General features: G+C 42.6%; 1 protein-coding gene across 3 annotated transcripts in view; it reads left to right on the top strand.

Moving 5' to 3' along the window:
• The first annotated feature begins 300 nt into the window (after positions 1-300).
• The window catches only part of zdhhc7 (zDHHC palmitoyltransferase 7), a 56,982-nt gene continuing 36,062 nt past the window's right edge, over positions 301-21,220 (top strand). The window contains exons 1-4 of one of the 3 annotated variants that reach the window (XM_078544587.1): positions 301-439; positions 9,591-9,703; positions 19,790-19,958; positions 20,042-20,113. The gene's annotated coding sequence lies outside the window, so the exon portion shown is untranslated. The remainder of the gene's footprint in view (positions 440-9,590; positions 9,704-19,789; positions 19,959-20,041; positions 20,114-21,220) is intronic. The other 2 variants (XM_078544586.1, XM_078544588.1) reach the window with 2 other exon arrangements.

Here is a 21,220-nt window from a genome sequence, read left to right as displayed (position 1 = left end):
TCTGTCCAGAGTTTAAAAACAGTTGTAGGAAAAAAGACAGCTTCTGAGTTATGATAATTCTATGATGTTTAAATCCTGCTAATCCTACTTCTTACATGAACTTGCTTTTGTTTTGGTTAAGCCTTTGTGACTTTATAAAATGATATGCGTAATTGTGGAACAAAATGAGAAGTTTATCTGTATAGTATGTAATCAGCTGTTTGTCAGAAGTTTATGATATTGGCCCACAGTAATTAGAAGAAATAAATACACACTTACCTGCCCTTGAAAATGACGCTGACACTTCCGTTTTCCAGAGCTGCTTGGAGCCTGCAATGAAAGACACCTCACAAGCCCCGCAAAGTGCAGCTCCAGTGGATTCAATTAGGCCACGCCATCTTTTTTATGGCACTAGCTGGTAAAGTTTAGGGCCCAGTGAAATTGACGGGCCAGGGAGAAGGTAAGTGGATAGGATTTGGGGAGTGTAGGGGATCGGAGGGTGGGGGATGGGGTGCGAGTTGGAGGTCGAAGGGGGTGGGGACAGTTGGGGGGTCGGATGTTGGGGCGGGGTCGGAAGTTGGGTTGAGGGTCAGAGGTCAGGGTGGGAGTTGGAGGTCGGCAGTAGGGGGTCGGAGGGTGGGGGCTCAGAGGTCAGGGGAACGTCAGGTCATGCCCTTGGGGGGTGCTTGGGGGTGTGAGGGGAGTCCCATGGGGGTTGGCCTGGGTGTTTACAATAGTTACCCAGAAGTTAGAAGAGGTTTTAAATTCTTCTAATTTTTTCTGGGTAACTATTGGTGTAACCCTGGCAGACCCACCTGAAGTTTGCGATCTAAATCGCATTTTTGGATGGCTCCCAGTGCACAGTAATTGTCGAGAGGAAGTTTGCACTTCGGAACAATTGCCGTGCAACCCTTATCTGGGAACTTTGGAGAGGGATTGCCCAGTGCATCTTTGTGATCCTCCAAATCTGATGCCGGGGAGCTCGGAAGTTACAGCTCATTAAGTACTTCTTATTAAGGAATTGGAAAATCGTTATAAAGAAACTTTCACTATGGTGAAGCTTGCTTTCTTCCAAGGGGAAAAAGTGTTAGGAGATCCAGACTTAACTCGTCATTGGGAGGCTGTGAACTGCAACTCCCGTCATTACTTGGAAATTTTGCGCATGCGTGAGCCAGGAGCCATAACGCACCAGTTAAAGGACTCAACCATCCTGACAGCGGTGCACTTTGTAAAAAGAGAAAAGAAAAGAAACAACGCAAAAACCTCAATCACATGACCAGGAGTAGAGCGCAATGGTCAAGAAGAGGCCCAGGCAAGGGACAGGGAGAGGTCTCTAAGGAAATCCCAGACGGACAGAGATGGGACAGTGAGCGATCCCAGTTAAAAAGGAGGAAGAGGAGCAGAGAAAGAGGCTCCAAGTAGAAAAGGGGCTGTAGTCGGCAGACCTTAAATGGAAAGGTCTCAGGAGAAGCCCTGGCGATCAAAGGAGGCAGCAGAAGATTGGTGACTCCATGCTGCGGGCCATTGAGGTGAAGGTAACCCTTTGGAGCAATTGTATTCTGCTTGTAAATTGGTGCTGCAATGCAGACTCGGGAATCCAGGGAAATGTAATCTTAGGAGACGAGATTGAAACCCTGCAAGGTGGGCCATCATTGATGCTGTCCAAGTTGGAGCAACCTTTGAAGAGAACTCCAAGAAATCTTTGAAGGCAAAGACTGGAATCCCTCGTGAGATAGACAGAATTTCAATGAGATTGGTTGACTCACAATGTTTCTTGGTGTCTGGGTGGGTTGTTCAGAAACCTGTGGAATCTTGAATAAACTCTTAGCGAGTGTCTTGAATCTCACACTTTGTCTAAACAAAACGATATTGGTCCCTAACCGGATCATACTAAGAACCTGTGGAGTCTGGTCCAGGATCATCATAAGGGAATCACGAGGTGGGGGAGCATGTGGGAAAGTAGAGTTGAGGCAGAAGATCAGCCATGACTGTATTCAATCTGCCATATTCACATAGACAACATCAAACACATCACAGTCATCAACCCCACTTGCCACCTCCTCAAAAAATTCAATGAGTCAGACAAGACCTTCCCTTAGTAAATCCATGCGGACTGTCCTTGATTAATTTGTGCTTTTCTAAATGACAATTTATACCATCCCTTGGAATTTTTTCTAATAATTTTCCCACTACTGAGGTTCAGCTGATTGGACTACAATTACTTGGTCTATCCCTTCCTCCCTTTTTGAACAACGGCGCAACAGTAGAAGCCTTCCCATCCTCCAGCACTGTACCTGTACCCAGAGATGAATGGAAAATGATGGACAGAGCCTCTGCTATTTTCTCCCTTGTCTCTCTGACCGGCCTGGGATGCATTTCAGCCTAGCCTGGTGATTTATGCACTTTCAAAGATGCTTAACGCTTGAATATTTCACCTCTTAATTGGTTTATATCATCCAATATTTCACATTTCTTTTCCTTAACTGCATTGTTTCCCCCGTTATGTGAAGCCAGATGCAAAGTATTCATTAAGAAAACCATGTCCAAATTTTCCACCTTCACACACAAATGATCCTTTTGGTCTTTAATCGGTCCCACTGTTTCCTTAGTTGCCTTGTTGTTTTTGATAAGACATCTTTGGATTTTCCTTGATATTACTCGCCAATATTTTTTTACATCTCATTTTGCTTTCGTAATTTTCTTCTTAATTTCATCCCTGCACATCCTGTATTCCCCCAACTCTCTGCTGTACTGGGCTCTCGGGATCTAACTTAAGCATCCCTTTTTTGCCTTATCCTACTCTACATGGTCTTTGATATCCAGTGGGCATCGAGATTTGGGAGCCCCACACTTTTTCTTCATGGGAACATATTTGTTCTGAACCCTCTTTATCTCCTCCTTGAATCCACTCATCTGACGCTAATTTACCTTCAATTAGCTGATTCCAGTCCACATCTCAGTTTCATAAAATTAGTCTTTCCTCCAAATCAAAACATTTACTCTTGGTCTATCTTTATCCTTTTGTGTAACTACATTAAACCTAACTATATTATGATCACTACCACCAAAGTACTCTCCCAATTTCACCTGCCTAACTTCATTTCCTAAAACTAGGTCCAGAACTGCCCCTACATACTGGCTTGGATGACCTCAAGTTTACGGAGTGTAGAATGTGGGAGGCCAGCCAAATGTGCATTTAAATAGTCAAATCTAGAGGGAACATAAGCATGGATGAACGTTTCAGCAGTAGATTAGCTGAGGCAGGGGTGGAATTGGCTGATGTTCTGGAGGTGGAAATAGCTGGCCTTAGTGATGCATAGAAACGTGGTCGGTGGTTAGTTTCAGGGTCAAACATGACACCGAGGTTGCAAACAATCTGGTTTAGCCTCAGGTAGTTGCCAAGGAAGGGGATGAAGTCAGTACTAGTGAATGGAGTTTAGGTGAGGACCGAAGATAATAATTAGTTGGAGGATATTTCTGCATATCCAGCACTGGATGATGTTTTAGCAGTCTGGCAGTCTAGTGACAGTGGTAGGGTTGAAAGAGGTGGTGATAGGTAGAGCGGGCTGTTGTTGGAGTACGTGTGGAAACTGATGTTGTGTTCGCAAATGATGTTGCTGAGGGGCAGCCTGTAGATGAGAAAAAGGAAGAGGCCAAGGATAGATCCTTGGAGTCTCCCAAGGTAATGGTGCAGCAGTGGGAAAAGAAGCTAGTGCAAGTGATTCTGTGGCAGTGATTCAATAAATAATAATAGGTAGTTCCATCCAGCTAGATGGTGGAGGAGAGGCATTCGAGGAGTTTGGTGTGGTCAATCATGTCAAAGACTGCAGGTCAAGAAGGATGTGGAATAGTTTATCATAATCACAGTCACAAAGAATGGCATTTGTGACTTTGATAGGCTGTTTCAGGACTGTGGTGGGGTGGGAAACTTGGTTGGAGGGATTCAATCATGGAATTGTGAGAAAGATGGGCAAGGATTTGAGGGATGACAAAACGTTCAAGGACATGGGGGGTGAAATGGAGGCTGGAGATGGGGAGGTAGTCAGCAAGGACAGTGGAGTCAAGGTTGGAAGGGGTTGATGACAGCAGATTTGGAGATGTGGCAGTACCTGAGGAGAGGGAACCATTGGTAATATCGGCTAACATGCACACAGGAAGGTCACCAATTTGGTCAGAATAGGATTGAGGGAGCAGGAGATCTCATGGACAAGTTATGCAAAAGAGAGATTAAGGCAGGAGGTGGAATAGAAATGGAGAAAGATGAGAGTTCAGAGCTATGACATTAGGAGAAACCTGGTGAGGTGGGCTAGGGGAAAGGAGGGAAGCAGCAGAGACAGTTGAATGGACCATTTCAATCTTTGTGGTACAAAAGCCTGTGAGCTCCTCGTACACTGTTGGAGGTGAGGCTGGAAGAGTTAGGGGAGGGTGGTTTATGAATTTGCTTTGTGGTAGAGAAGAGAAACCTGGGGATGTCTGTATTCCAGGATGATCCTTGAATACTGAACAGTTTTAGCAATGGAGAACCTGCTGGTGCTTTATGTGGCCCAGCATTGCTGAATAGTAAACCATTTGTCTGCCAAACCTGTTCAAATCTCTGTCCGTTGGACTTGAGCAAGCAGAGATGAGGGGTATAGCGGGGAAACAACTAGGGTAAAAGAGAGAGAGAGAGCAGTAATTTTAATGGAGCCAAGTGATTCATAGGTGGTGGTGAGGGTGTGTAAGATTTAGCTGATTGGAGAAATATGATAAATTGTGTGCTAAGGGTTTGATAGTTGGCAAAGGGTCAGTGGTAAGTGAATTGAGGGATAGCTTTTTTCAGGGTGGATACAGAAAGAAGTGGGGCTGGGTTGGAATGGGAATATGGGTGGAGAAAGATACAAGGAAATGAGGAGAGGTTGCCTTATCCGTGATAGTTATGATGGGAGTAGCAAGGCCACATGAAATAGTAAGATTAAGTGCATGACTGTGAATATGTGTATGAGAGTTACAATGTAGGGAGAGATTTAGGGAGGAGAGGAGGTCAGTGAACTCTGGAGAGTGAACAAGAAGAGCTGAGATAGAAGTTGAAATTCCCGAGGATGAGAAGTCACTTGGTACAGAAACTGAGGGAAGAAACCAGGGAAGATATTTCAGATACTTGGGTGGGCGGTAAAGAACAAGGGTTTTAAATGAAAGACGTGAGGGGTAGAACAAGGTAAGAGGAATAGGGAAATAGATCAAGACGTCATTTAGATATGAGAGCTACACCATCGCCATGGTTTGAGCAGGCAAGCAGTGGGAAGTATAGCAAGATGAAAAGCTTCATTAAGGGGAATGGGGTCATCACCTCTCAGCCATGTCTCTGTCAAGGCCATTATGTCAATATGATCATTCACAATAAACTCATGGATGGCAAGAGCTTGTTCACAAGTGATCGTACATTCTGGAGGGAGACCCAGAGAGAGGCAGTGATAGCCTATCCACTGGCTGGCACCAGTGGTCAGAGCTGGGAGCAGTGAGAATGACGGAGAGGAAGTTGGCAATATCGGCCCCTTGCATACATACATGGTGCAAAGGGCAGGGAGAGAATCGGATGGAACAATTAGGGTTTCTGCTCATTAGGAAGTAGCAATGAGTGCCTCAGTGAACCTTTTGGAAGGTGCCAAGAGAGAGACAGAAAGAAAATTGAGTTGTCTCAAAGTGAGTCAAAACTGGATGGCAGCAGGAGAGTAAGAAAGACAAGTGCTGAAAGATCGAGGCTTGTGAGTGTAGAGTACTTGAGGGCAGAGAAACAAAAGGTGAGGCACATTGGCAGGAAGGGTGAAGGAAAAAGAGAAAAGCAATGCCATGGTGTCACTAAAGAGAGAATCTCACAAATTGTCCACTTCTAGGTTACTTCTGATCAGAAGTTTCAAAGTGTAAAAGAAGACAAATACAACCTGAGTATTAAAGCAAACTCTTTTGTTGGATTTATAACTGCAGGCAATTCAGCAGAATACCCTTCTCCCTTTAAATATCTTAGGATTTTGACAATTAACAATAATAACTTAGATCAAATTCATCTATATAAACATTATGAGATTAGGATATCACTACATAAATATGTGTTTGCAGGTAGTGGTGAAAGCAATTGCAATTTTAGGATTAATAGCTAAGGCTATGACTGAGACCTCTAGGAAAGGATGTTGACGTTGTATCTGACATTGATGAGGTTTTAACTAGCACATTGTGTTCAGTTTTCGGCTCCATGTTATAAGAAGCATGTAGGATTATTGGAGTGAGCCCAGAACTGGGCTGTGAGGCTTAAATTTGGAAGAAGTTCTATCTCACAGCGAATTTAATGGCTGGAGGAGATAAAATGTTTGCACTGTCAAAAAATGTAGGAAATTTAGACAACATTTATAAAATAACGTGACACTCAACTAACAATAAATGCTATTGGCATCTGCTAGTGTCATGTTTAAATCGTGCATCTAATGTGCACCCATAACACTCTAGGCTTTACACTTCAAGTGTGATATTGTTTTCATCTGTTCAAAAAAAGTGTCGAAAAAGGGAAAGACACCAATAATTTAATGCTGGGTTCACCAGATCTGATTCCTAAAGTTTACAAACATTATTCAATTAATAAGGTTCCCATGCCAAGTGTTTAAACTCCAGTTGACCAAAGGTTGAGATTACTGAACAATTAAGAGTTTACGATAAAGAGGCACAGCACAATTTTCATAGCAGAATAATAACATTGTACATTACATGGTATGACACGCGGGCCTTTTTAAAACAACATAGTATTTGATTTAAAGTGAGCAATGTGAAAGGGCATCCACTTATTTTTTAGTTGGTTTTCTAATCTATGATTGGCTGAATGTTTTAAATTCCTTTGGTTCCTGTGTGTACCATTTATAACTTGAGTAAAGGTGTTCTATTTGTAAATTCTTTATAACCTTATCTATGAACTTATTGAAAATCAAGAAGAGGGGGAGTGTTCCTGAAACTTTTGCCTGAAGATTTCTTCTGAGGCTCACTCCAAAATGGGAATTGGACTACATTATAAAATCTGCAAGCAGCAGATGCCAATCAAATGTCCTGACACAGTTCAGCAGCCAGGGATTTAGCAAGATCAATTAGTTCAGGGAAGAGAGTTTGTGGGGTTGGCAAGACTGGGTGTCAGAGATTCCGCAGAGCTATTGTGAAACGTTGTAAGATTTCGGGGATTGTGGCGACAGATACCTAAGTTGGCAGTCGACTAGTCATAAGTAATTTTAAGATGGTTTATTAAGTTGATTAAGAAACAAGAGTTTAGATATGATACATTAATTAATTAGACAGAAAAAAAGTATATAACTCGTAACAGCTTGTTGTAACAGCATTCCGCTCTCTAGTCGAAGTGCTAGGAAACTCCCCTCAATCTCTTGATCTTCCACCTCCTCCTCTAATCCATCTTCCATCTGAAGGAGGCAGCCGCCCAACAAAATCTGCCACCTCACCAACACTTCAGCAGCCCCTCAGCCACACCTCAACCCATTACCACAGTATGACACCAATCTATATACCTTTTTTGGGGGGCTGATAGCTTACCCAGTGTCAATCATCTAACTAACTATTCTGACCAATGGATACAAGACAGGTACTCAAAATGTCAGGGTGGTTACCGCCTTATGCGTCACCCCGCTCGAGGTCAGCTTTTTAGTTTACATCTTGCTGAGGGTCATATCCTGGTCCTTTTTAAACAATTGCATAGATAAGGGAGTACAGAAGACGCCATCTTAACTTAGGAATGACAACATGAACTTAGTGACCTTGCCTGTTTCCACAGACTGTTTAAAAATGGTTGCCTTTTTAGAAAGCTTTTTTGGATGTGTTATATTATGCAGAAAATATCGGTTTATTCAAGACCCCAATTCCTTTCAACAGGGAGAAGTATTTTTGCTTTCTTGAACTCTACACAAAAGCACATTTTTTCAAAAAGTACTTACCTTTTAACCAGTGGCCTTAGAGTTAAATTAGACCATAGTAGAGCTGGATGCTCTGCTCGGTTTCTGCCGAATTTGGGACTGGAATCCTAAGACAGGTATTAGAAAGAAAAAAATACTTGCACTTATACAGAGCCTTTCACAGCCTCAGAACATCCCAAAGCGCTTGACAGCCAACAAAATGCTTTTGAAGTGGCGTCACAGTTGTAATACTAACATATTCAGGAGGCTAGTTGTCTGTAATCAGGCAGCTACCTCGGACATACGAAAGTCACTTGGTTCTGACTTGGCCGCGGGCACACTTCCAGGGAAGGTTGGCTGCTGAATAATGCCACCTGAAATTCCTCCTATGGATAATGTTTAGCTCCCATTTCTGCTCCACTGTTAGGTTTGTTTCCTTTTCTTTTCACCTCTACCCCAACCCCCGCCCGTCCTTCCAGTTACTCCCCAAATCTGGTAGTGTACTGAGAAGGGGCAGGATTTTGCATTTTGGGTTAGGACCACTGTAGAACTGGATGCCGGTCCCGACTCCTTACTGCATCAGGAACAGTCACGTGACACTGATTTTTCTTTGATTGGCCAATTAGTGACCAGAGTGCGCGCACACCGTCCAATTAAGGAAGGTAGGCAGGCCCTCAAAGCTGGAGGGCCAATCATAGGCCCTCCAGCATGAAGAGCACTGCAGCCTGCTTTTTCAAATAAGAGAGAGGGTGCCTCCATCTTGAGGTGTCCTTTTAAATTTGTTAAAAGATTTGAACAAAAAAATGGTCAGTAGTGCACAATTATGCACCCGCCCACCTCCATTCCCACCCCCACCAAAATCCTGCCCTATGTTACTGGACAGTATTCCAGAGAGCTGGATCAATCACCTAAGGAACATTAGTGAAATCCCATAATGTCAATTTAAAAATTTTAATATAGGTTAAAGGAAATTTGGAAATAAAAAGATGGTTTCAGTAAAAGTCACCATGAAGCTGTTGAATTATTGTCAAAATTCAGCTGGTTTACTAACATCATTTAGGCAAGATAGCTTGACAACAGGCCTCCCTAATACGCTAGTATTACAATTGTGATTACACTTCAAAAGCAGTTCATTGGCTTTTTGGTTCTCCTTACCCAGTATATCCTATCCGTGACTCCAGTCCTGTTAACAAGTCAGTTGTCAGGGCAACCAGAAATGGGCAATAACTGCTGACCTTACCAATGACACTCATCCCGAGAATGAAGGAATGATAAGTTAATATTTGCCATAATATATTTCAATAGGGAGATTGGAAGTGGGGTGTTGTGCTATAATAAAAATGCTGTTTGTAGAGTGTTCGCTTTTGTGAAAATGTACCGTAGATGATATAAGCAGATAGCTGCAAAAAGGAAAAAAAAATTATACTGCTCACTGGTGCCATAAACTAAGATTGTTGTATACAATTCATTACATCCACATTCCTAGACACCAGCTAATTTGTTGTAGAGAATGGTGGGTGCTTCAGGTAAACTGGAGATGCATGAAATTCTAAATTTGGTTAAATCTAATGTGATTTGTATCCTCTTTTGACCTCCTTATGTTCCATTTTCGGGAGCAAAAATGTTGAATTCAAAGGTTCATAAGTGTAGAAAAATTGGTGAATTAATAACCTGAGTTTTTCTCCCAACAATCTCCAGTGGCTCGGGGAAAGATTGATTGAATAGAACTAACAGCGGTGAAGAGCAGTTTAGATGCTGCAAGCAAAAGCGAACATGAGCATTAGATGCCTACGATGCAAAATTATTTAAAAGTGAGTAGTTTACAGGAATATTATAGGGCTTGTATAATTTGATGTGAAAAATTTTAATTTAGAAATATCATTGATATCATAAACTGCAAGTAGAGCCTTATAATTTCAGTGTAATTACACCTCATGCTTTAATATTTATTTATTTTTGTCTAAGAATGACCTGTGTGATTCTGTGAATGGAAAATTCGCTTTGACATTCAGTTATGTGATGTTTACATTTGTGATATCACTTCTCCAAAACATCAAGCATTTTGTATGGGAGTATCTGGGAAATATTGCCAGCTAAAAGATTGTCCTTAATTGTTTTGAATTTTTGCACTTGTTTTGATAGCCACTATGTCTAGCACAGGTAAGTTGACAACAGATAATTTGTGTAACTGTATATTTAGAATAGACAAATGTCAGATTTTGTAGACTGCAATGCTAAAAATGAAACATGACATGCTTTGTCATATTCAATAAGTATGCTATATACACAGTCCCAGTCTGAAGAGTTTTTGGCCAGAGTTTGTAGACATTTTCAAGGTATAAGGGTGCTGTAATCCAGTGATTATGGTACTGGACAAACAGTCAAGAAGTAATGAGTTCAAATCCCACTGTGGCACATTGAATTCAATGGACCTTTTGATTTATGGGCTAGCATCAGAGAAAATGGCCATAAAACCTGTTGGAACCCAGCTGATCCATCAGTGGTGCTTCAGGCACAAAAATTTATCTTGCCTGGGGCTAGGCTAGGGGGGTGACGGAGACGTAGTAGTATTGTTACTGCACTAGTAATCTAGAAAACCAGGCTAATGCTCTGAGGACATGGGTTCAAATCGCACCACAGCAGATGGTAGAATTTAAATTCAATTAATAAATCTGAAATTGAAAACTACTCTCAGTAACGATGACCATGAAGCCATTGATAAAGGCAAAATACCGTGGATGCTGGAAATCTGAAACAAAAACAAAAAATGCTGGAAAAGCTCAGCAGGCCTCTGAAGAAGTCATACGGACTCGAAACGTTAACTCTGTCTTTCTCTCCATAGATGCTGTCAGACCTGCTAAGTTTTTTGTTTTTGTGTACCATGAAACCATCGTTGATTGTTGTAAAACCCATCTGGTTCATTAATGTCCTTTAGGGAAGGAAATCTGTCATCCTTATCTGGTCTGGCCTACATGTGACTCCAGACCCACAGAAATGTGTTCGTCTCTTAATGGCCCTCTAAAATGGTGTGGCAAGTCACTTGTTTCAAGGGCACTTAGGGATGGGCAACGAATGCTGGCCTTGCCAGCAACGCCCACATCCCATTAAAGAATAAACTTTTAAAAATGCATGAGTCTCGTCACACCACACGTGCGACTTTTGAAGCCCACTGAAGCAAGGCATTTAATTATCAAATCTATAGCTTATGGGCATTCATGGGCAACCAGTGCAGCCTTGTCTACATAATAAGAGGCAAACTTATACCTCTAAATTTACACCAGCTTCATTATAACCGTAAACTTCAAAAAGATGCTTGGCAGCCAACATTTAAACTTTTATTTTTAACCTTGACAATTGGCGAAGGGCCATCTGTTCCATCAGCTGTTTGCTAACATTAAAAATTTAACCAATATTTGAACAGCGAATGGAGCACTGCACCTAAGTACATATACATAGCTGCAATCTCTGCATTGCTGGCCAGAGAGCCACAAAATTACTCTTACAATGTTGAAAGTTTTTAGAACAGATACTAATTCTATCTATATGAGATATAATTAGATCCATGTAACCTACCTAAATCTAATATTGTTCTGGATCAAAGTTGTTTCCCTCTTTGCAACTTTCCAGCCGTAATACAGACTTAAAATGATTTGGTTTTCTCACTTAAACTGTGAGAGGGCTGCAAGCTTTCATCCTTGTCCTGTTGTAGTTTTAATATGACCAGGTTAAAGGGCATCACAGGTTGCTTGAAAATGGCCAACAATGGCAGACTGAATGTGAAATGGCATCTGTTCTCCAAGCACAAAGGGGGGGGAAAAAAATCAATATTACTTTCTGCTGTGTGTAGATGACTAATCGTATTGATTTCCTTCATTAGTGCTGGAACGTTCCACAACAGTATTCACATCCCATCTGAAGTTGATGTCCAAATCTGTTGTAACTTTCTTATCACAGTTGGGGCAGGGAAAAATCACTGTGGTTCCAGTTCTTTCTCCCTGACTTTTGCTCACATGAGATGCCATCTTCTATTTATGGTTGTGGATGATAAGATTTCTATTCTGGTGAATACAAGCCACAACACTGAGTTTAAATGCAAAGGGGTCTTTGTGGTAGGGATTGCACCACCTGAAACAAAATTAGCAGCTTATTAATGTCTTAACAAATAACTAATATTAGAACAATTTTATGAAAGAATGTAATGGGGGATAAATTGGATAGCCCCTAAAAATAAGCCTGGAATCATAATGCACGTTGACTGTAATGCATGCAGCATGTGAACTTTGTACTGCATGTTTATTTGAATAATCTTAGCCTCTAGTCAGTGGTAACCGCACTGTACATTCACTGGACACATCAGCATGAGGCCTATGTTGAGTTGCTAACACCACTTGAAAGCTAGCCTTCACCTCTTAAAAGGGAGGTGCATTGTGGTTAGAACAGGCGTTGGCAGTCCTTGTTGAAAAGGATGTGACATGGGAAAGAGTGAGTTGTGGCACAACAGGAGAAAGAGGTTTGCGCATGCTGCACTTGAGGTCTTGGTGGAAGAGGGGAGGAGAGAGATCCTCAGGCAATTCTTCAGATACATGCTGAGGAGGCAATGTGATAACCATGGAGGTCAATGTTAGGACCCAAGCCAAAGGACATGGATGCAGTGGCACAAGAAGTTCATGGGAAGAGTGTCCTGCAGTCAGCATCGCGGTGAAGCAGTCTGGGAAGAGTGTCATGCAATCAGCATCATGGTGAAGCAGCCTGGGAAGAGTGTCCTGCAGCCAGTTCTTGCTGAAAATAACAAGAGTGCCATCACAAGAGAGCGGTGGAGAGATCAGAACCAGCGCTAGTGCAGGGAAGCTTCAAAAAGTGACATCAGCGCAAAGGTGAGAGCTGATTGGTGAGTAGTGGGTAAGTGTTTTTCTCCAGTTTTTTTCTCCAGTTTTTTCTCCAGTTTAAAACAGATTAAGCTAAGGAAAGGTAAGAGTTCTAGTTTTTACTTAAAGTACATAAATAATTTAACTTTTTTTACTGTAGTTAACTTAAAGTAAGGGTTTTTTTTTCAACTAGAGGCATGGCAGGGCAGCTCAGTCCCGTGTTATGTACTGCCTGCAACATGTGGGAAGCTCTAGACGCTCCTTGAGCTCTGACCGACCACGTGTGCAGGAAGTGCCACCAGTTGCAGCTACTTGAGCTCCGAGTTTTGGAGCTTGAGCGGCAGCTGGAGGCACTGAGGTGCATCCGCGAGGCTGAGAGTTTTGTGGATAGCACGTTTTTAGACTTAGTCACCCCACAGCTTACGGAAGTGCAGACAGAGAGGGAATGGGTGACCATCAGTCAAAAGAAAGGTGTCAAACAGGTAGTCAGGCAATCCTCAGGGTGCATCTCACTCGAGAACCATTTTTCTGTGTTGGAAAATGGTGAGAGTGACGGTATCTCTGGGGAGTGCACTGTGAGTGGCTCAGCTGCACAGTTGGGGAGGGAAAAGAGGGGAAGAACAATAGTGGTAGGAGACTCGATAGTAAGGGGAACAGACAGGCGTTTCTGCGGCCGTAGACGTGACTCCAGGATGGTATGTTGCCTCCCTGGTGCCAGGGTTAAGGATGTCACTGAGTGGCTGCAGGGCATTCTAAAGGGGGAGGGCAAACAGACAGAGATTGTGGTACATATTGGTACCAACGACATAGGTAGAAAGAAGGATGAGATCCTGCAAGCAGAATTTAAGGAGCTAGGAAGCAGATAAAAAAACAAGACCTCAAAGGTAGTAATCTCTGGATTACTTCTGGTGCCACACGCTAGTGAGTATAGAAATAGGAGGTTAGTCCAGATGAATGCATGGCTGGAGAGATGTTGCAGGAGGGAGGGCTTTAGATTTCTGGGACACAGACCATTTCTGGGGGTGGTGGGACCTGTACAAGGCGGACAGGTTGCACCTGAACCGGAATGGGACCAACATCCTTGCGGGGAGGTTTGCTAGTACTGTTGGGGAGGGTTTAAACTAACTTGGGAGGGGAATGGGATCCTGAGAGAGGGTTCAGCAGGGTGAGATGCACAGCCAAAATAAGAAGAGAGAGCAAGTGAGTCTGGAAGGCATAGAAGGCCAGTTAAGACACAAGGGAGTTTGGCAAGGTTTGATTATATTTATTTTAATGCAAGGAGTCTGACGAATAAGGCAGATGAGTTGAGGGCACACATTAACACAGGAAAGTATGATGTCATTGCTGTCACACAGACATGGTTGAGAGAGGGGCAGGATTGGCAGCTCAGCATTCCAGGATATTGGGTCTTCAGGCGAGACAGGGAAGGAGGTAAAAGAGGAGTGGGTATTGCAATATTGATCAAGGAATCAATTACAGCAGTAAGGAGGGACAACATCTTAGAAGATTCCTCAAATGAAGTCATAAGGGTAGAACTTAAAAACAAAAAAAGGAGCAATCACATTGCTGAGAGTGTTATATAGGCCCCCAAACAGTCAGAGAGAAATAGAAGAGCAGATATGTAGGCAAATTTCAGCGAAGTGTAAAAATAATAGGGTAGTAATAGTGGGGGATTTCAACTTCCCCAACATTAGCTGGGTCAATCATAGTGTGATAGGTTTAGAGGGAGTGGAATTCTTAAAATGCATCCAGGAAAGCTTTTCCAGCCAGTATATAGAAGGTCCTACAAGAGAGGGGGCAGTCCTGGACTTAATTTTAGGAAATGAAGCCAGGCAAGTGGTAGAGGTATCAGTGGGGGAATGTTTTGCAGATAGTGATCATAACTCCATTAGATTCAAGGTTGTTATGGAAAAGGACAAGGATGGGCCAGAATCAAAAATTCTAAATTGGGGGAAGCCCAATTTTAATAAGGTCAGGTATGATTGGCCAGAGTGGACTGGGAGCTACTTTTAGATAAATCTGCATCAGAGCAGTGGGACTTACTCAAGAAGGAAAAGGGAGAGTACAGGGCCAACATATTCCAGTAAAGATAAAGGGTGGAACCAACAAATCCAGGGAACCCTGGATGTTGAGGGATATAGAGGATTGGATAAAGAGAAAAAGGGAGGCTTATGACAGATACCGAGGGCTCAAAACAGCGGAAGCCTGAGAGGATTATAGAATGTGTAGGGGAGAACTTAAAAAGGAAATTAGGAGAGCAAAAAGGGGGCATGAGAAAACATTGGCAGGTAAAATAAAGGAAAATCCAAAGTTATTTTACATTAAGAGTAAGAGGATAACTAGTGAAAGAGTAGGGCCCATTAAGGACCATAGTGGTAATTTGTGGGTAGAGCTGGAAGACGTAGGTAGGGTTCTAAATGAATACTTTGTGTCGATGTTCACAAGTGAGAGAGACGGTTGGGAATGGAAATCAGGCAGAAGGACTGTGATATAACTAAAGAAATTAGCATAGAAAGGGAGGAGGTTCTAAGTGGTCTGGCAGGCTTAAAAGTAGATAAATCTCCAAGCCAGGATGAAATGTATCCCAGGCTGTTGCGTGAGGCAAGGGAGGAGATAGCAGGGGCGCTGGCAATAATTTTCAATACCTCTCTGGCCACAGGAGAGGTACCAGAGGACTGGAGGACAGCCAATGTGGTACCATTATTGAAGAAGGGAGGAAGGGATAAACCAAGGAACTACAGGCCAGTCAGTCTAACCTCAATGGTGGGGAAACTATTGGAAGCAATTCTGAGGGACAGAATTAATCTACACTTGGAGATGCAGGGATTCATCAAGGACAGTCAGCATGGTTTTGTTAAAGGGAGGTTATGTCTGACCAATTTGATTGAATTTTCGAAGAGGTGACCAGGTGTGTAGATGAGGGCAATGCATTTGACGTAGCCTACTTGGACTTCAGCAATGCTTTTGATAAGGTCCCTCATTGGAGACTGATAACGAAGGTAATAGCCCATGGGCACCAAGGCAATTTAGCAAATTGGATCCAGAATTGGCTGAATGGCAGGAAGCAGAGGCTGATGGCGAGGGGTGTTTTTGTGACTGGATGCCTGTATCCATTGGGGTTCCACAGGGATCGGTGTTGGGTCCCTTGCTGTTTGTGGTATATATAAATGATTTAGATTTGAATGTAGGAGGGTTGATCTCTAAGTTCGCGGATGACACGAAAATTGGTGGGGTGGTAAATAATGAGGTGGATAGCCTTAGATTACAGGAGGATATAGACCGGCTGATCAGAAGGGCTGATCAGTGGCAAATGGAATTTAATCCAGAAAAGTGTGAGGTGATGCACTTGGGCAGGACAAACAAGGCATGGGAATACACGATGAATGGTAGGACCCTGGGAAGTACCGAGGATCAGAGGGACCTTGGTGTGCATGTCCACCGGTCCCTTAAGGTAGCGGGCAGGTCGATAAGGTGGTTGAGAAGGCATATGGGATACTTGCCTTTATTAGCCGTGGCATAGAATATAAGAGCAGGAAGGTAATGCTGGAACTGTATAAAATGCTGGTTAGGTCACAGTTAGAGTATTGCATGCGGTTCTGGAATCCGCATTATAGGAAGGATATGATTGCACTAGAGAGAATGCAGAGGAGATTTACCAGGATGTTGCCTGGGCTGGAGTGTTTTTGTCATGAGGAGAGATGGATAGACTGGGGTTATTTTCCCTGGAGCAGAGGAGATTGAGGGGGGACATGATTGAGGTGTATAAAATTATGAGGGGCATAGATAGGGTAGACAGGAAGTAACTTTTCCCTTTGGTGGAGGGATCAATAACCAGTGGGCATAGATTTAAGGTAAGCGGCAGGAGGTTTAGAGGAGATGTGAGGAAGAATTCTTTCACCCAGAGGGTAGTGGGAGTCTGGAACTCGCTGCCTGAAAGGGTGATTGAGGCAGAAACCCTCAACATTTAAGAAGTATTTGGATGTGCACTTGCGATGCCATGGCATACAAGGCTATGGGCCTAGTGCTGGAAAATGGGAGTAGAATAGTTAGGTACTTGTTTGACCGGCGTAGACTTGATGGGCTGAAGGGCCTTTTTCTGTGCTGTAGACCTCTATGACTCTTAAGACCTCACAGGAAGGGTCAAGGTCGATAAATACATCTTCAAATACAATATCGTACCAACTCCACCTGCCTAATTCATCACAGCACCATCACTACCTCAACAACAATTGCTACCAACCATGCTTCACACCTGACATTCATATGCTTCACCTCATTCTCATGCACTTGGCACTGCTGCAACCCTCATACCCACATCTCACAGTTTCACACAATGCCAGCTGTTCAACCATGACAGCCACATGAGCCGAACAGATTGCATAACATTCACTGACACATTTCCCACTCTCTCTTGCAGGACAAGGTGGCACACAACTGGAGGCAGTAGGAGCTAACCAGGGATGGGCAGGGTGATCTGCATGTCCTACCCCCATAGAGGAGATGCTGCTGGCCATTATTGTGGCACCCACTGCTAAGCCCATTGCCAGAGATGGAGGTGAAACCATCATACATAATCCTTTTCTTCACATTCCACTTACCCCCTCATCCCACACAGTCTGCTGATTTTCAAGCTGCAAATGATATAAGCATGCACAGCTTACTTCCCCACCCCCTGCACTAAAGCCTTAACTTTATGCCTTTTACTTTTCAGATACCTAAAAGGTGCAACCTGGCCTGGCAGTGAAGCAACACCAAGAAGAGAGTGATGATAAAAACACATTGCTATCACTTGATTTGACACTGACCACTCAGAGGCTAGTTCAGAGGTGCCACCCCTACCCAACTCCCTCCCCCAATCAAGTTCTGGGTGTGAAGGGCTGAGAGCAAACTTAAGGGCTCCATCCCACCACCCAGTCGGGTTTGCCTCCAGCCAAGTAGGAGGCACTCCCTCGTTCTCAGGCACACTGTGCATAATTAAGGGACCAACATCTGGAGGGAGGGATGCCCACAGGAGGCCAATCCTCTGCCCTTGCTGTCTCCCCCACCCTGCCCTTCTCTTCCCTCCCCCCAACAACCACACCACCTGGCTGGTGCTTCCCTCCCTGGGATTCCATCAAGCTCCACATATCCCACTTCCATGGTTCCTGTGTCGATCTCTGGTGAAAACCCAAGTGCAGTACTGGCAGTGGTCACTGCTCCAGGTGACACTAGCGGTATTGGAGAGCTGACGGTCTCTGGTTGATCAGCAACTGTCGGGGAGAGCATTCCGCCCTGCACCGGGTTTGATTCCACAGAAGGTCTACTGTTGTTCGGGTGCCGCCAGTGTTCAGGACATGTTCCCCTGCCGTGACCATCAAACTCTGCCCTATGTGCATTTTAGAGAATAGATTAGAGGCAGTACCTGCACGTGGTGAGACACTGGGTACCATTGTGCTATAGCCAGGGTAAGATTAAGAGACAACATTAGCTCAAACGTTGAGCTCCAAAATGGCATTGATGGCTTCAAGTCAGTGTTATATGCTGAATGACATTACAATCTGCGTGTTCTGCAAACATTTAGTGGACATTCACTGCACAAATACTAACGCCTGCACCAATATGGCATCCTTTGCAATTAGCTCCACAAGAATGCATGCGCCATGGATGTCATATTGAGGCGCTAAAGGCAACCATAGCGCCCACAAAACAAGTGCTAACAAGGCCTATTTCTTGCACTTAATGTTCCTGTTGAAATATATGGTATCACCATTACTGTATAATTATTAGTTTCAACATGACCATACCCTATATAATCTAATTGATTAAATCAGATGGCATTATAATAATGCAGATCAAGAATCTATCCTGTGCCTCTCTTATAGATTTGATTTCCAGCCCTTTTAAAAAAAAATCCAACGCTACTGTTGGCAGCATTTGAAGCACTAGTTTTATCTGTTGGAGAGTGAGCTCTGACCAATGACAGCAAATCCTTGTCAGCTGAAAGGATACAATGTGAAATGATTTTTGAAATCTGTTTTGGGAGCAGGCACATTAATTTTAATTTTAAGATTAAGCCATGCTGATTGCTGACTAGAAGAAGAAGAAGAAGCAGATGGAGCTACTTCACTGACAATCTGCTGTCAAGTTGTATAGATCCTTGCTCAGAATCTAGCTGGTGTACTGTGTTCAGTTTTGGGCGTCAAACATGAGGGAAAATTTTGACACACAGCCTCGTCAGGTAGTGTTTGTGGAGAGAGAAACAGGTTGAATCTTTTTCACCTGTCCTTGTTACCCTTACCTTGAAATTTGACTTTTCAACCAGGGTTGGGAGTGTGGAGGGTGGGGGTGTAAAATTCACCCCCGTGTTTCTTTTAGTTTACTCCTGCCCAACATTATTTGGCTGTGAGTTGCAGTATTTTAGACACCTATCATATGCAAAGATGATGTTAACAGACATTAACAGACGTCAAATTAATATACCTTTGGTATGCAAAGGCGAAATCATTATATCTCAAATAAATCAATTAAATAATTAACTTTAATAGAGGCAGAACTTTAGCTTACATTCTTCGTAAACTTCTGGCATACAAGGCATCAGAAGGATATAGCTTTTACGAGAGGACACCACATGTACGTAAAAAAAGAATGACCCTCTCTACACTTTCTATAAATGCTCTTCAAAGACCTGTGCCATTTTTTTCATACATAAGTTGTGCTATTTGCTGGTCTTGGATGGAAGAAATAGTTGGAGGGTTGAGTTTCCAATTCTGTCAACAGGAGGATATAAATCCCTTTCTTGGCTGAGGAGGCAAAGTTATATACAGACAGACATAGAGGTCCTCAGCCATTGACCCAAGATCTTAAGCTTGGTTATGGCATTAAGAAGGACAAACTATGTCAGCTAGATACAGGCTATAAATGAAGGAGATGTTCATGCTTTCAATAGGATCCAAGATTTCATATAACTATGAAAAAAGCTAGTCTCAGTAATGGTGACCATAAAGCTATCATCGATTGTTATGAAAACCCATCTGGTTCTCTAATGTCCTTTAGGTGAGGAAATCTGCTGCCCTTACCTGGTCTGGCCCACACATGACTCCAGACCCACAACAATGTGGTTGACTCTTAACTGCCACTCAGTTCAAGGGCAGTTAGGGATGGGCAACAAATACTGACCTTGCTGGTGACACCCACATCCCATGAAAGAATAAAGGATAAAAAAGTAAGATCTGTTTTAGTCAGCCATGAAGAATAAATGTTTAACAATTGACAGTGAGTGAGAGTTGTGATTTGTATTCTCTGCAGGTCTTTCAAAATAATTCAGAAAAAGCAATTTTGATTCGGGAACAACTTCATGGAAAAACCTGAGGCATTTAGGTAAGAATTATTCTTAAATGTGTTTATCTGCTGAATAGTCCCAAAAATTATCGAAATGCTATATTTGTATACTACTCTTTGCCAATTTTTGCCAAAGCTGTTTAATGAAATCAACTCGCGCACACTTATTTTAAGTGTAAGACCGTAATACAAAATTCATAATTCAGCAATAAATTGGAACCTTTGTTTTAATAGGCTGCGCTTATACTTAGGATTTTTTTTTTAAATACATGGGTCTACAGCGTACTGTGAGGACAGAGTTACGGCAGCACCATAGTGAATCTAATTTATGTTGTGCTTGATGCTAATAATGGAAGCAAAAATTTGGAGAAGATAAAATCAGTTTGTTTTAAACAGAGGGGTATCAGATTGATATACCTTTGGTATGCAAAGGCGAAATCATTATATCTCACATAAATCAATTAAATAATTAACTTATAATATAGGCAGTACTTTAGCATACGTTCTTCGTAAACTTCTGGCATACAAGGCATCAGAAGGATATAGCTTTTACGAGAGGACACCACATGTACGTAAAAAAAGAATAACCCTCTCTGCACTTTCTATAAATGCTCTTCAAGGACCTGTGCCATTTTTTTCATACGTAAGTTATGCAATTTGCTGGTCTTGGATGGAAGAAATAGTTGGAGGGTTGAGTTTCCAATTCTGTCAACAGGAGGATATAAATCCCTTTCTTGGCTGAGGAGGCGAAGTTATATATCTGTATTTCATTTTGGTGAAGGGCTGGGGTCACTCTGTTGACACCAGAATTGGTTGCAAATGTTCATTTTCTCCATTCTCCTGCCTCCTTCTGTCAAAAAATTGGAGACCTAACGCGCTTGATTACAAAAGCACATCCAAAGAGGATTTTACATTCTACTATTGTAAGCACTGTTTATTTCATCCAGAAAAATTTGAATGATTACTCCATTTAAATAGATATTTAAATTGCTTTCTCGGAATGATATTGCTGAGTACACTGATACTTCATTGATCTAAGGTTATAGTTTTCTTCCATAAATGTGAAGCGGCAACATTTCTTCATTAATTGTAACACATCTCTGTTAGATTTACTTTCATGTGTCTTGTTCTGTGACTAATATTTGT

Source organism: Cetorhinus maximus, chromosome 6 (assembly GCF_964194155.1).
Source record: "Cetorhinus maximus chromosome 6, sCetMax3.hap1.1, whole genome shotgun sequence".
NCBI lineage: Eukaryota > Metazoa > Chordata > Chondrichthyes > Lamniformes > Cetorhinidae > Cetorhinus > Cetorhinus maximus.
This window is presented reverse-complemented; position numbering and strand designations above follow the sequence as displayed.